This window comes from Biomphalaria glabrata, chromosome 12 (assembly GCF_947242115.1).
Source record: "Biomphalaria glabrata chromosome 12, xgBioGlab47.1, whole genome shotgun sequence".
In the NCBI taxonomy this organism is placed as follows: domain Eukaryota; kingdom Metazoa; phylum Mollusca; class Gastropoda; family Planorbidae; genus Biomphalaria; species Biomphalaria glabrata.
Genome location: NC_074722.1, coordinates 6,251,935 through 6,267,277, shown reverse-complemented (window position 1 = coordinate 6,267,277; position 15,343 = coordinate 6,251,935). Strand labels below are relative to the sequence as shown.

General features: G+C 37.0%; 1 protein-coding gene across 1 annotated transcript in view; it reads left to right on the top strand.

The window, feature by feature from the left end:
- Positions 1–5,978: 5,978 nt before the first annotated feature.
- LOC106053482 (uncharacterized) overlaps positions 5,979–15,343 on the top strand; it is a 58,553-nt gene continuing 49,188 nt past the window's right edge. The window contains exon 1 of the mRNA XM_056005801.1: positions 5,979–6,369. The gene's annotated coding sequence lies outside the window, so the exon portion shown is untranslated. The remainder of the gene's footprint in view (positions 6,370–15,343) is intronic.

Genomic DNA, 15,343 nt, shown 5'->3' with positions numbered 1-15,343 from the left:
CCTCTCTAAAAAAAAAGTGTTCCGCAAATACTCAAAATGTTCGAAGTGTTCCGTTATGGGAAACTTTTGAAAAACATTGATTTAGTGCATATAAAAGATTGATGCATAATAGAAGCACGGTATATAAATGTAGGCTAATCCATTATTACATAAAATGGGTTATGCTTGTATTAGGCATTGTTAAGTCTTTTTAAAATTCCTTTATAAAGGGCAAAGTGGGGACTTTAGGCCCTTCAAAATGGCTCATTCAGTAGCAGTTTCACAGACGTAATTCGATCCTGCCCACGGGTCCGCCCCTGATCGATTGATTGGTTAACTGTTGGAACTCATATAATAGTAAGTCTTGAACCACCTATACACGAGTTTGTAATATAAATGCTACCTATTACTTAGGACCAAAACAAAAAAGTATTTTCATAGAGTCAACCTGCCAGTTTTTTCCCCATGACTTCTAGACATTAAACTTTCAATGAACTCTGTTCTGATCTTATCTTTCAAAAAACAATGTTTGTAAAATGTTTGACACATTTCAGATGTTCCTTCAGATTCTGACATTCTAACCAAGTGGATGACTGAAGATTGCAGCAGGGAGGATTCGAACCCTGGACCTTCGAGACCACTGAACGACTGTCCAGAGCGCGTACCACACGACCAGGCCGCCATTAAATTACAGACATTCCTTCGAAAGAGAAGACAATGTCCATGTGTTAATCTACTCGTGCATGTTAATTAGAGACTTAAACTCTGCTAATTCATTGGTTTTCCTGGCTGATTCAAGCAACCCGCTTCATGCTTTAAAGGCACCAGGTTTTAAACCAATTTTTTTTATTTGTAAGCTACAAGCATTCACTTCCTCTCCCCCACCTCCCTCCCCCCCCCCAACCCAACAAAATCCACCGCCCGCCATCTCCAGTTACAACTTATTAGATAAATGCGACCCTACCAAGAGGTTGTCAAAGGGCCATAACTCTGGAACATGTCTATCACAAACAGTAGGTCTATGCGTTCACAAGTGGAGAGAACCTTAAGTCTCATTTGCTAAAACATGGCCAACAACCTCTACCAAGTTCACGAGGGTATTGTGGATCGCTGACCACAAGGCGGATGGCGCTGTAGTGTTTGTTTAATATATAGTAGGTTTATATCGGAGACCGAGTTTCCTACTTTGTGTATTCTCTTTAAAGGGTACTATTACTAATTGATAATAATTATAATAAGACGCGTCTTCGAGTCCGAAGATGACTAAAGAGATCTGTAATTCCCCGTGGCTACGCAGCCCCATCTTTGACCTTTGCCACATCAGCATGATCTAGGCAAGCACGGCGGGAAATGAATATTATTAATTAAAATAATAAGAAAATGTGTAAATTTGGTAGTATTGCGCAACAGGGGCGTAGCTAGGAATTTCTCATCGTTTGGGGGCCTATGGGGCTTGACCTCTTTGGGGAGGGGGGGGGGGGGAGCGTGCAGCTGCGTAATATTTAATTTTAAATGTAAAAAAAAAAACTCACTTGGGGGCCCCCTCTAGTGGGGGCACGAAGGGATTTTCAAATTCTCCCCCCTCCTTCCCCACCCTAGCTACGCCACTGTTGCGCATGTAGAATACTGCACATCAGTAAGATCCAGTTTAGGAACGAAGCGTAGACTTGATAGGTCGCAAGGTCTGAAAGGGAAACGTTACTGTTGACTCTATGGATATCTTTGGTTCAACAGTTACGCTGGACAGGGCACGTAAAGGGGACGAACGTATGCCAAAAGCAGTCTTTTTTTTGGTGAGCTAAAAGGTGGTCGACGTAACAGAGGCGCCCCACGGAAACGCTTCAAAGACCTGCTCAGGCGCCAACATGCCTTAGCTGACATAGAAGAGTGCGCCTGGCTGCATGCGGCTTCAGAACGAGACTGATGGAGGTCACTCACAAAGGCCGCGGGATAAACATTCGAGACCAAAAGAAAATCCGCTGTCGAGGACAGGCGTAGTCGGCGAAAGAAAATCGACCACCGGCGGACAATCGTTATGCTTGCCATGGATGTGACAAAATATGTAGGTCACAACTTAGTTTGCGTAGCCACGGAAAATACTGCATTCCTCACTAATCTTAGGACTCGAAGACAAGCCTTATATTATTATTATCTTTGGTTAGTTTATTGTCTGTAACGTTTATGACTTCATGCTTGGATTAACAGCTGGATTTTAAAGCGTCTATTTTAAGTTGTTGATTCCCTGACCCCGTTTGTAAAAAGAGGACACACACACACACACACGTAAGCATGGTCATCAACACGCACACACACGCACACGTATTCCATTGAGTTAAACTGCGTCAAGCCTTATCAGTCCAAAGTGATATAGGATACGCACTTTGTCAACCTATATAGACTATCACTCTACAACAGAACTATTACAGTAGTTAAGGTAACACACCATCTTGTATAAGTCTCGCGTTACTGAAAACAATAAAGGCGATTTATGCTCTGCACATTTCTTATGCGCAGGACAAATCCGTTGTGGTGCTCTTTCTTTCCTAGTGCCTACAATGAAATGGGTTGCCTGAAAAAAAAAACACCAATCACTTAGCAGAGTTTAAGTCTTTAATTAATATATATGCACATAAATGGGATTTTAAATTTCGGGATCATTGGGCGTCTCTTAGTCCATCCAGCTCCTAATAGGTACCTGACATTAGTTGGGGAAAAGTAAAGGCGTTGTGCTGGTCACATGACACTCTCGTCAATAGTAGGCCATAGAAACAGATGACCTTTACAGTTTACACCATCTGACTCTGAAAGGGAAACTTTACGTTATATATATATATATTATATGCACGACTAGATTAACACATGGGCATGCGATAGGACGTGATTATTTTGAAGGAATGTCTGTAATTATCAATTACGATATGAAATACATGTAGTTGGATATCCTCCCTTACAATTATAAATCTTTCTATTTATAGTTTATAGTTTATACCTATGTGCATATTTCGGAAGACTACAAGAAGCTATTGGACAAAGTTCAAGATCAACGAAGATGATTGTGCATTTTTTAAAAGGAAAACTTGACGGACAGACAACTCAAACAACTCTCTCCATCTGGACCGCTAAAAACGAAACGAAATATGAAAAAAAAAATTCTTACACCTTTTACACCTTTCGATCTAAGGGGCTAAATGTTGTAGAGATCATTTGTTTCTATGGATGACGGGGTCACGAGATATGAAGCAAGAAGAGTGACCACTGACCAGCGTGAACGAGCGCCGAACAAACAAATAAAAAAAACTGAGAGAAGAAGCAGGCCTATCTGAAGCTAACCAAACCTACCCATCCCACTTATGCGGCCGGCCTTTTAAAGCGAGGATTGGACTTTACAGTCATGTAAATATAAATAAGTATGTATGACGGTTAAAGACAGCGTGATGTGGCCAGAACAACGACCATTCACTTCCTCAACGTAAAAGAGTTGGGTGGTCTTTACTGAAATTCGAGACTCTCTTCGGCACGGAGGTCAAGAGTGTTATTACATTTGACAAGAAATAGAATTTAATTAAACATCTGTATAAGTTACCTTATTCTTCAAACACCTTACTGTTACAGCTTATGATTTGACTTGCAACTTATAGACATCCTTTTTATTGTTCTAGTCAATCTAGTGCCTTACTACAAAGGCTGGCGACCACTAAGTGAATCTTCAGGACAGAACTGCTGTTGTCAAAAGTTTTTGAAAATTATTCTCTCTATCTTCTTTCTCCATTTTCTCTTTTTTTTTAACGGCTCTCTAAAGGGAAAAAGACGCTATTAGTTTTCTGTGGAATGTCTGTTCGTCCGTCCGTCCGTCCCGTTTAGATCTCCTAAACAAGAAAGGAAAGTGAAAATCCAACATCATAATATTTTAGAACATTCAAAGTTCTGATGCAACGGCTACTTTTTTCTTTTCTGAAAGCGAAAAATCTAATTTTTAATATCACTTAAGCAAGCAGTTTTTTCGTAAAAATACACCACTTTTACAACTATTCACTATTAATAGTAACATACACGGGAGGCCCCTTATTAGGAAAGTTGACAATACCTGTATATCATATTTTAACATATTTATGCAAACATTTTTTACATTTGTATTGCTAAGTTAAGTAAGTTTGTTTTACTTACTTCTACATTTACACACAACAAAATTTTTACTTTTTTTTAAGAGAAAAAATCTATTTAGTATGCATATAAGTTGGACATAATTTAAAACAACAATTAATAAGTAGGTTTTCATATTATCGCGTGAACTGAAGCATTGCATAATGGCAATGGAACACTGAACTAAAGGAAATTTTTTTTTTATGGAAATGTTTGTTCTTTAGGAATAAGAACAAAACAATTAGAGCAATAATATATTCATTATAAGACATCAATTAGGCTAGGTTTACATCTAACTTCACATTCACTTTCACCTATCCTTTGGTCTGTGGACCGCTGGGGCACCACACAAGATCCGTCAACCTTCTTTCTCCATTCTTCTCTGTCATTTGTCTTTTGATAGAATTTCATTCTGATAATATTAAAACCTGCCTTTTTACCTGCCTGGGTGGACCACTTCGGGGGCCGATTTTGAGTTTGTGTCTCTACACAAACTGTCTTTGTAACCTAGTTTTTTATCCTTCTCTTTCGCTCTTTCTGTCGTTCTCTCAATTCTCTTCTTCTCTCTATGAATCTCTTTCTCCTCTTTCGGTTTCTTTATTTCCCTTGTTGGAGATACTAAACAAAATTATTGATTATCAAAAGCTAATCAACCGATTGGTTATCTTTTTTAATGGATTCTTGTTTTGTCAGGTAAAAGAAATAAAGTTATCATTTCAGACCTTGTGATCTATTGCGCAGATGATGTAAAGTTAATCTGTTAGGGTCTACTGTTAACGAGGGTATCATGTGGTCGGCACAACGACCAACCTCCTTTACTCCCCCCCCCCCAAGCAATGTCAGGTACCCATTAAAGCTAGGTGGACTCAGAGGCGCCCAAAGATCCCGAAACTAAAAATCCCAGTCTTTCCCAGAATTTGAACCCGGGAACCTGGTTCATAAGTCAAGCGCTTTACCGCTCAGCCACCGCAAAATTTCAGCTTGATTAGAGAATGGTGTCGGAGAAATAACGTGTAAAAACTTTTAAACAGACAGACAGACAGACAGAGTTGATATAAGCTTTGTCAAAAGAGAAATAACTTTACCATAAAAAAAAATAGACACAAATAAAAAAAAAATCGATTAAAAAAAATCCAAATATACAAGAAAGATACAAGAAACATTCAGAGTGATTGAAAATAGGCGATTAGGCGTTATACATTTGTATTCCATTTACTGCTCACAGTTTCAGAGTCTAGTTGTAGTTCTCAACGTGTAACTTGCACATTGTGTTATAGACTATTTGTACTAATTGACGGTTAACTTACAAATCAAGACACCACAGAAAAGAATGTAACCAAATCTTTAAGGCTCACAACAACGTCAGCCTTACGTCATAGATTCGTACGTCAGTTCACTTGCCTATATAAATTATCTCTATCGCAGTGAGCCCCACGCGGCTACACAGTTCTAAACCTTTCTTGCTTTAATTGCAAACCAAAGCGGACGGTTAGATGTATCGCTGTACAACTAAACAAGAGCATTTATTTATTTAATCACACTCAGGCTCGCCCTTGGCCAACCTGTTGATTGGTGCCCCACCCCTCGCTTTGCTCTCTCCAGATAGCTTAGCTCGCCCCCCCCCCTTTTTTTTTAAAAACTTTCTCTCTCTCTTAACTAGCAAAACGTTTATTGCAGTATTTTATCTTCTCCAAGACACGAAGGCAGGCAGGTGCCTGGAAGGACGCTGAGAGAGAGAGAGAGAGAGAGAGAAAGAGAGAGAGAGAGAGGGAGGGAGGGAGGAAGAGAGAGAAAAAAAAAAAAGAAAACAAATTTAGAAAAAACTTATTGTGAGTTGGCTGCCGGCGAGCCACAGTTGCGGCTAAGCGAGGAAGGGGGATAACTTGCAGTACCAGGCATGCCAAATTTTATCGCATTGTACAGAGTTAGTTCCCCACCGACTTGAACGTTCCCTCAAGTGCTTTCTGAGTAACGTCTGGTGTTTCTTTCTTTCGCGTTGTTGTGTTGTTGTTTTTTTATAAACTGCTCACTTGACTGCCACCAGCACAGCACAGTCTCCGTGTTTAGTGCAGTCTTGTTCTCACATGGCGTAATGACGTGATCTTAGCGCTACATAGACATGGATATAGGCTCAGGGATTTACGTACGGCTAGACCAACACAGATAAACTAGACGTGTTCTCGTCTGCACGCGTTACTAATTAAAAACTAGACCTAGAGTCTAGTGGTCTATTCCCCTGCTTATTATCAGGTAAGTGTGTCATGTCACACTCATGTGTATAACATTTCATCTTCATAATTGAAATTGTCGATTTTAGAACTAAGCGATTATAGTTAATAGAATTATATAAAAACTTGTTCTTAACCTAGTTTTTAAGTTCAAGCTTTTTCAACCGTACCTCTCTAAATAACAACAGAGATAAAGGTATTAACTCTTTCTCTCCGCAATTATTTTCCACGTTCTAACAGAATTGTTCTTTTTTCATATTTGTACATTCTACCCTGTAATCTTTAATCTTCAATAACATTTTTGTTTGTAATTAGAAAACGTGACTTTTGGTATAGAATTATTGGAAACGGCATGCTCTTTTTATGCAACACAAAATGCAAATTTATTAAACCAAAAATTAATTCATTTTTATGGTGTCAAAGCAACGATGGTTTCGTTAATTAACATCACCGGTTTTTAGCATTGAAATTAAATCACACACGCACAACCTATAATAATACTCAGAGAGATACTTAAGGCACATTTCTTATTCCATATTCTAGGACTAAATTAAATTCATACAAGGGCCCCTTTTCTCTATTGTCATTGGATTTTGGGTTGCATGGATAGAGCCAGGAAAATCCAACGACTTAGCCGAGTAATGTATAAGATAAGATAAGATAAGAGTAGATCTGTGGAAAAATTAATCGGACTGCTATAGTTGTGACCTTGTTTGCTTATAGATTAATGTATCCACACCTGACACTCTAAACAATCCGTGTCCAGATATTAAAAAGAGGACACACATTTTTGTGACCCCGTTTGGGAAAACGAGGTTCTTTTTTGATTGATTTATGCTTTGTTAGGAACAATGTATAATTGTGTACACGTTTCAACTTGATCCGTGAATGGGAAGTGGGTGAAATAACGTGTACAAAATTTGTACCAGACAGACAGACAGAATGTATTGATATAAGCTTTGTGAAGATATTGAAAATCCAATTTCACATTATTTTGTGTCTTTCTATATTTAGGAGCAACGGCTACTTTTGTTGTCTTTTGAAAGCAAACTGTTTATTTTAACATTAATTGTAGAAACCGGTGTATGTTTTTTTTTTATTCAGTTAATACTTCACCAGTTTTAAAATAATATATACGTCTATATAGCAGGTCTATTTCTAAGAATACAAATAAGCAGACGGCACATACCGACCTGCAACCTACATATTAATAGAGTCGTTCCAAACGCCGTTGAGACCCCCAACTAATGGGAAGGATTTCTTCCGGAAGCTATATAAAAGAGCAGGATCCTTGTCCGAAGGCGTCCCCACCAATAACATGATGCTCTGAGAACATTCATTTTTTTTTTTCGGGTCCTTGAGTCATTGTTCTCTTGTCCCTGCCGTGACGAGGGCGGAGGCCGAGACCCAAGAGGAGACCGTCGTATTTCCACAGTGTATAGTGTCACCGACCTTTAGAATGCCGCCACCACAACGTTCAATGTTTTGAATGCTGTACTTCGGAAGCCAACTAGAGGTTATGGTTTCCTGTTTCCTCTCATAAACGTTCACACGACAGGGTAACGACGAGGCGGGAAAAAAAAACACACACACGCACGTACACTTACACACCAGATGTTGCCATTAATTACATTTAACATGAAGCAAGAAAAATAAAAAAAAAAATAATTAGAAAAAAAACAACAACAGCAGAGGTTAGATTGAGACTACTTGTATCAATTAGTTTGGATCAGTCATGTAGCCTAATTAGATTTGTAATAGATCTAGACTTACAATAAAAAAAGTATTTATAAAAACAATTTTTGTTAAAAAAAGGGAAAGACCTGAATTCGAACTTATAAGCTAAAGCCTTCTCAGGGTTCTCAAGCTTCTCATTCCCTTGAGTTAATTAACTAATTACTCTGACTGTGTGTCTGTATGGCCAAAAGTTTGTACACGTTATTTCTCAGACACCCAATCTCGGATCAAGATGAAATTTTGCAAAATTATTTCTTTTACCAGACAAGTATAAAATCAATTTAAAAAATTAACCAATTAGTTAATTAACTATTGGTAGTAAATTATTTTGTTTGGTATCTCAAACAAATGAAAGAATTATTACTTTAGTTTAAATGGTGGTATAAGCTGAATTAGTCCCCTGTCGTCTGAAGCTTATTGACCACAAACAAGAACTAGAAACAATAGGGAATTGCTAGAAATAGCGTGTACAAGATTCCACCCCAGACTGGTCTGTCAGACATTTTTTTTTCAGCAGATGAAAGCAGCGATTGCATTTTTTTTTAGCTACAAAATATGGTGCGATTAGAATTTCAGTTGCGTGTTTAGCTTTTGAGCTATAAATGTGACAGACCAATCACGCCTTTTTCATCTTTTCGTGTCCGCTAAAAATATAGTACGTGTATTTCAAAACAAAATCTGCATATTTAATTTAAAAAAAAAAAACAAAAAACAAAGGGTCTCATAGGACCAAAAGTAGCCGTTGCGAAATGTTTGAAGCAGAAACATGCGATGGTGAAATTAGGTTTTCAACTTTGAAATCTAATCGTGACCACGGAAGACAAAAGAAAAAAAAAGAGGGGGGGGGGCAGATGATGATCACATGCTATTTTCTTGCCCTACACATCACGTGATTTCTGTCACGTGATAGTTAAAAAATAGGAAATGATTGAAAACAAAACAAAACAAAAATGTTTTTCCAGGCACCTAAATCTATGCACATTGAGTGGTTGTAAATGGGACACTCGAGCCGTTTTTTTTTTTAAACAGTGTCAGTAGAATGTGAACTTTTATACTACAGGCTCATAAATCTTCTATGCGTTATCTGTAGAACTAAGACAAATAAATTCCACTTATCTTATTCATGGTAAACCAATCACACAGACTAAAAACGCAAAATACCTAGGTGTTATAATAAATGAAAAACTGTCATGAAATCCTTATGTTGATGAAACTATTTTAAAAAATCAAACAAAGCATTAGGATTTATTAAAAGAAATTTCATTAAATCAAATAAGAACATAAAACTAAAATGTTATTTAACCTTGGTTAGGCCAATAATAGAGTATGCATCCTCTGTTTGGGACCCCTCAACTCAAGAAAACATTAAGAAACTGGAACTGACACAAAATAGAGCAGTGAGATTAATAACAAACTATACAAACGAATATTCACATTTGACTAGAGTAACACCTTTAGTAAAATCACTAAATTTAGAAAGCCTTCAGGACAGAAGACTCAAAAGTAAAGTAGCAATTATACATAAAACACTGAACCATAATGCTCCTTCTTCCCTAGTGCTATTTTGAAGTAACATCTGTGTTATATAAGATAAGGAGTCACATTTATGGAGTGAACCATCTCGGCAGATGTTTGAGCTCCGGACTTATAATTCTATTTAATATAAATGTATACATTTTTATATAATTTATATTCAATAATATACTTTATAATATTTATAAAATATTTTAGACTATATTCGATGTTATACCTAACAATATTCTCTATCCTAAACCTTAAATTATATTTGGTGTCAGAAATACAAGTACACACAGTGTTGTATTTTGAGGCAGTTATTCTGGTTATCATCTTTCCACAGCTACTGCTAAAACAATCTTAAGTGAGAGCATCGACACACAGAGTCTAGTTTTACAACTATTTGGCACAGAGTCTAGTTTTACAACTATTTGGCACAGAGTCTAGTTTTACAACTATTTGGCACAGAGTCTAGCTTTACAACTATTTGGCACATAGTCTAGTTTTACAACTATTTGGCACATAGTCTAGTTTTACAACTGTTTGGCACAGAGTCTAGATCTTAGGTAGTTCCTCTGCTAGATATCTATCTAGTAGCAATGTCTTTAAGCTGTGCCATTTTTACAAAGCGTATATCAACCCTGTCTGTCTGATAAAGTTCCTCTGCTAGATATCTATCTAGTAGCAATGTCTTTAAGCTGTGCCATTTTTACAAAGCGTATATCAACCCTGTCTGTCTGATACAAATTCTGAACATGTTATTTCTCCCACTTCCCATTCTCGGGTCAACTTTGCAGATTTTTTGGGTCAATGACAACATAAGAATCAATTAAAATAATTAAATAAATGGTGGTAATTATTTAATTTTGTTTGATATCGAAAAAGGAAAATTCTTACAGTATTGAGATATGTTGTAAATATGGAGTTATTCCCTTTTTAAAAAACTTTGTTTTTATCTTAAGTAGTTCTTTTAAAATTTTGCTTGTTATCTAGCTCCAAGAACGAAATAGCCACCATTTTCTTAGCACTTGAAGTAGCCAGGTGTCTTTACTGCCGCCAACTTGATCTTCTGCAAAAGAAGATTTTTAATTTTTTTTTTCAAATGGCTCATAGTAAAACAACAACAAACAAACGGAAACAATTAAAATTCTTGATTAGCTTGTAGTATTCTAAGTATATCTAAAATATTCAGCACGGTTCCACGACAATTTGTTCACTGACATTTCGTTCACCGACAAATCGTTCACGACTTTTCGTTCACGCGACTATTCGTTCACGGCACGGACAAATTGTTCACAGACAAATCGTTCACTGGATAGTAACATATTGTTTATATTATATATTCTCGTCGCGTGTTTAATTTATTTACATTAAAACTTTTGTAGCTATTATTTCCAAATGCAAAAAAAAATCTAGAGATCAGGTCAAATCTGAGTTTATTTAATTTCGTTGTTGTTGTTAATATTTTGTTAATGAGGACAGTAGCCTATGTGATAAAAATTATACTTAAAAGAAAAAAAAAAAGAAAAAAAAAAAGCTAGTTGAAAAATGTAAACGGGCCCTCACTTTACTTTAGGTAACATTTTTACTTTCACCTTTAATATACCTTTAAACCCCCCTCTTTTTTTTTCATCTACTGTGAATCTACCCATTCATCCGGATACTCTAGTTAACACCTAGTTGAGTGCTAGACAGACTGGCTCCTCTGGAAGTAATAAAACTTTATTGGACATTGCCTATACACATGTTCAATCTGTTAACATTGAAAATGTCTACTAGACACTAGTATAGTACTTTCCATCAAGTTTAAAAGAAGTTTTATTTTATTTTTATTTTAGTTAACTTGTTTCTATATGTGACCACCCATTGGTAGACTAATTTGATTGCTTGGACTTCAATAACAAATTTATTGAAACAATTTTATTTTGTTGTATTGCGATAAATTTATAATTTTTTGATAGGGAACCAAAATATTTCCTAGTGCTGTATATGTAATTAGTTTTTTTTTTCTTAGATGTCTTAATTGATAAGTATTAACCTTAGATCTGTATCTAGTATGTGACGTTCAGAGTTGAACAGTGAAACCATATATTGTACCAAATCTAGTACCATTGTTAAAAATCTAAATTATCTTTCGTAAAAACACAGTAAGGATTGTGGAAAAAATACTAGTGTGTCTGAGCTAGCCAGGAAAACCAGTGACTTGGCAGAATGCATGACGCGTAGGACGTAATCATCTTCTTTTTTGAAGAAACGTCTGTATTATATAAGATAAGATTTGTTTTTGTTAATAAGATATCAATAAAATGGGTATGTTAATTAAACATCTGGACTGCTATTAAGAAGATAAGCAAATATGGGTAGGTCGAACAAGACCACATGATGGACATGAGTGTAAAAGAAGGCCTACATGTTGAAAGTAAAAATGTTACCTATAGTAAAGTGAGGTCCCATTTAAATGTTTCAGCTTGCTTGTAAGATCTCTTTTTTCTTTTAAGTATAATTTTTTATCACATACTGTCCTCATTAACAAAATATTAACAACAAACAAACAAAAATTAACAAAGAATTTCGGATCAGGCCCGATCTCTAGCAATTTTTTTGTTTTTGGAAATATCCAGTGAACGATTTGTCTGTGAACAATTTGTCTGTGAACGAATTTTTAGTGAACGATTTGTCGCGTGAACGATTTGTCGTGAACCAACTGTCGGTGAACAGGTTGTCGGTGAACAAGTTGTCTGTGAGCGAATAGTCCGTGAGCGAATAGTCGCGTAAACGAATAGTCGCGTGAGCGAATAGTCGCGTGAACGAATTGTCGGGTGAACGAAATGTCTGGTGAACGAATAGTCGCGTGAATGAAAAGTCGTGAACGATTTGTCGGTGAACGAAATGTCAGTGAACGAATTGTCGTGTCCCCATTCAGCACATTCATACAAAAAATGAAGTTTTTTTCGTTTTACCGATCTCAAGGGAGTACATAAATCAAAAGATAGCTTGTTAAAACGTGAAGTCTTTTTTTGAACAAATGGCTAGTCAGTAGACATTAAAGTTCTAAAGTGTCATTTCAAAAGAACACAAAGGCAAGGTAAAAGTGTCTTTTTTCTTCTTTTCATGTGAGTGACGAAAAATCGAAGTGTACAATTTTAGGTTTCCTTTGATTTTTTTTTGAAAAACCCAGAATGCTCGATATGTTTTCTCAAACAGCTCAAGTTTTTAAAACCCAGCTCAACAGATTGCTTTTATTTATTTATTGAGCGACATAGTACTCTCAAAGTAACATTGCACGATGTCTTGTGTTTGTGTTTGCGCGTAGGCTGATAGATAAAAGGTTTGGCTTCCGAACTGAGGGTCCCGGGCTCGAATCCTGGTGATTTCTGATTTTTAATATTGTACACATTTTTTCCCCTCCCTTGTACACGTTTTTTCTCTCCCTTGTACACATGTTTTTCTCCCTTGTACACATTTTGTTTCTCCCATGTACACATTTTGTTTCTCCCTTGTACACATTTTGTTTCTCCCTTGTACACGTTTTGTTTCTCCCTTGTACACATTTTGTTTCTCCCTTGTACACATTTTGTTTTCTCCCTTGTACACATTTTGCTTCTCCCTTGTACACGTTTTGTTTTCTCCCTTGTACACGTTTTGTTTCTCCCTTGTACACGTTTTGTTTCTCCCTTGTACACATTTTGTTTCTCCCTTGTACACATTTTGTTTCTCCCTTGTACACATTTTGTTTCTCCCTTGTACACGTTTTCTTTCTCCCTTGTACACATTTTGTTTCTCCCTTGTACACGTTTTGTTTCTCCCTTGTACACGTTTTGTTTCTCCCTTGTACACATTTTGTTTTCTCCCTTGTACACGTTTTGTTTTCTCCCTTGTACACGTTTTGTTTCTCCCTTGTACACATTTTGTTTCTCCCTTGTACACGTTTTGCTTCTCCCTTGTACACGTTTTGTTTTCTCCCTTGTACACGTTTTGTTTCTCCCTTGTACACATTTTGTTTCTCCCTTGTACACGTTTTTTTTTCTCCCTTGTACACGTTTTGTTTCTCCCTTGTACACGTTTTGTTTCTCCCTTGTACACGTTTTGTTTTCTCCCTTGTACACATTTTGCTTCTCCCTTGTACACGTTTTGTTTCTACCTTGTACACGTTTTGTTTTCTCCCTTGTACACATTTTGCTTCTCCCTTGTACACGTTTTGTTTTCTCCCTTGTACACATTTTGCTTCTCCCTTGTACACGTTTTGTTTTCTCCCTTGTACACATTTTGCTTCTCCCTTGTACACGTTTTGTTTTCTCCCTTGTACACATTTTGCTTCTCCCTTGTACACGTTTTGTTTTCTCCCTTGTACACATTTTGCTTCTCCCTTGTACACGTTTTGTTTTCTCCCTTGTACACGCTTTGTTTCTCCCTTGTATACGTTTTGTTTTCTCCCTTGTACACGTTTTGTTTCTCCCTTGTACACGTTTTGCTTCTCCCTTGTACACGTTTTGTTTTCTCCCTTGTACACGTTTTGTTTCTCCCTTGTACACGTTTTGTTTCTCCCTTGTACACGTTTTGCTTCTCCCTTGTACACGTTTTGCTTCTCCCTTGTACACGTTTTGTTTTCTCCCTTGTACACGTTTTGTTTCTCCCTTGTACACGTTTTGTTTCTCCCTTGTACACGTTTTGCTTCTCCCTTGTATACGTTTTGTTTTCTCCCTTGTACACGTTTTGTTTCTCCCTTGTACACGTTTTGCTTCTCCCTTGTACACGTTTTGTTTCTCCCTTGTACACGTTTTGTTTCTCCCTTGTACACGTTTTGCTTCTCCCTTGTACACGTTTTGTTTTCTCCCTTGTACACGTTTTGTTTTCTCCCTTGTACACGTTTTGTTTTCTCCCTTGTACACGTTTTGTTTTCTCCCTTGTACACGTTTTGTTTCTCCCTTGTACACGTTTTGTTTCTCCCTTGTACACGTTTTTGTTTTCTCCCTTGTACACGTTTTGTTTTCTCCCTTGTACACGTTTTGTTTTCTCCCTTGTACACGTTTTGTTTTCTCCCTTGTACACGTTTTGTTTTCTCCCTTGTACACGTTTTGTTTTCTCCCTTGTACACGTTTTGTTTTCTCCCTTGTACACGTTTTTGTTTTCTCCCTTGTACACGTTTTGTTTTCTCCCTTGTACACGTTTTGTTTTCTCCCTTGTACACGTTTTGCTTCTCCCTTGTACACGTTTTGTTTTCTCCCTTGTACACATTTTGTTTCTCCCTTGTACACGTTTTGTTTCTCCCTTGTACACGTTTTGTTTTCTCCCTTGTACACGTTTTGTTTCTCCCTTGTACACGTTTTGTTTTCTCCCTTGTACACGTTTTGTTTCTCCCTTGTACACGTTTTGCTTCTCCCTTGTACACGTTTTGTTTCTCCCTTGTACACGTTTTGTTTCTCCCTTGTACACATTTTGTTTCTCCCTTGTACACGTTTTGTTTCTCCCTTGTACACGTTTTGTTTCTCCCTTGTACACATTTTGTTTCTCCCTTGTACACGTTTTGTTTCTCCCTTGTACACGTTTTGTTTCTCCCTTGTACACGTTTTGTTTCTCCCTTGTACACGTTTTGTTTCTCCCTTGTACACGTTTTTGTTTCTCCCTTGTACACGTTTTTGTTTTCTCCCTTGTACACGTTTTGTTTTCTCCCTTGTACACGTTTTTGTTTTCTCCCTTGTACACGTTTTGTTTTCTCCCTTGTACACGTTTTGTTTCTCCCTTGT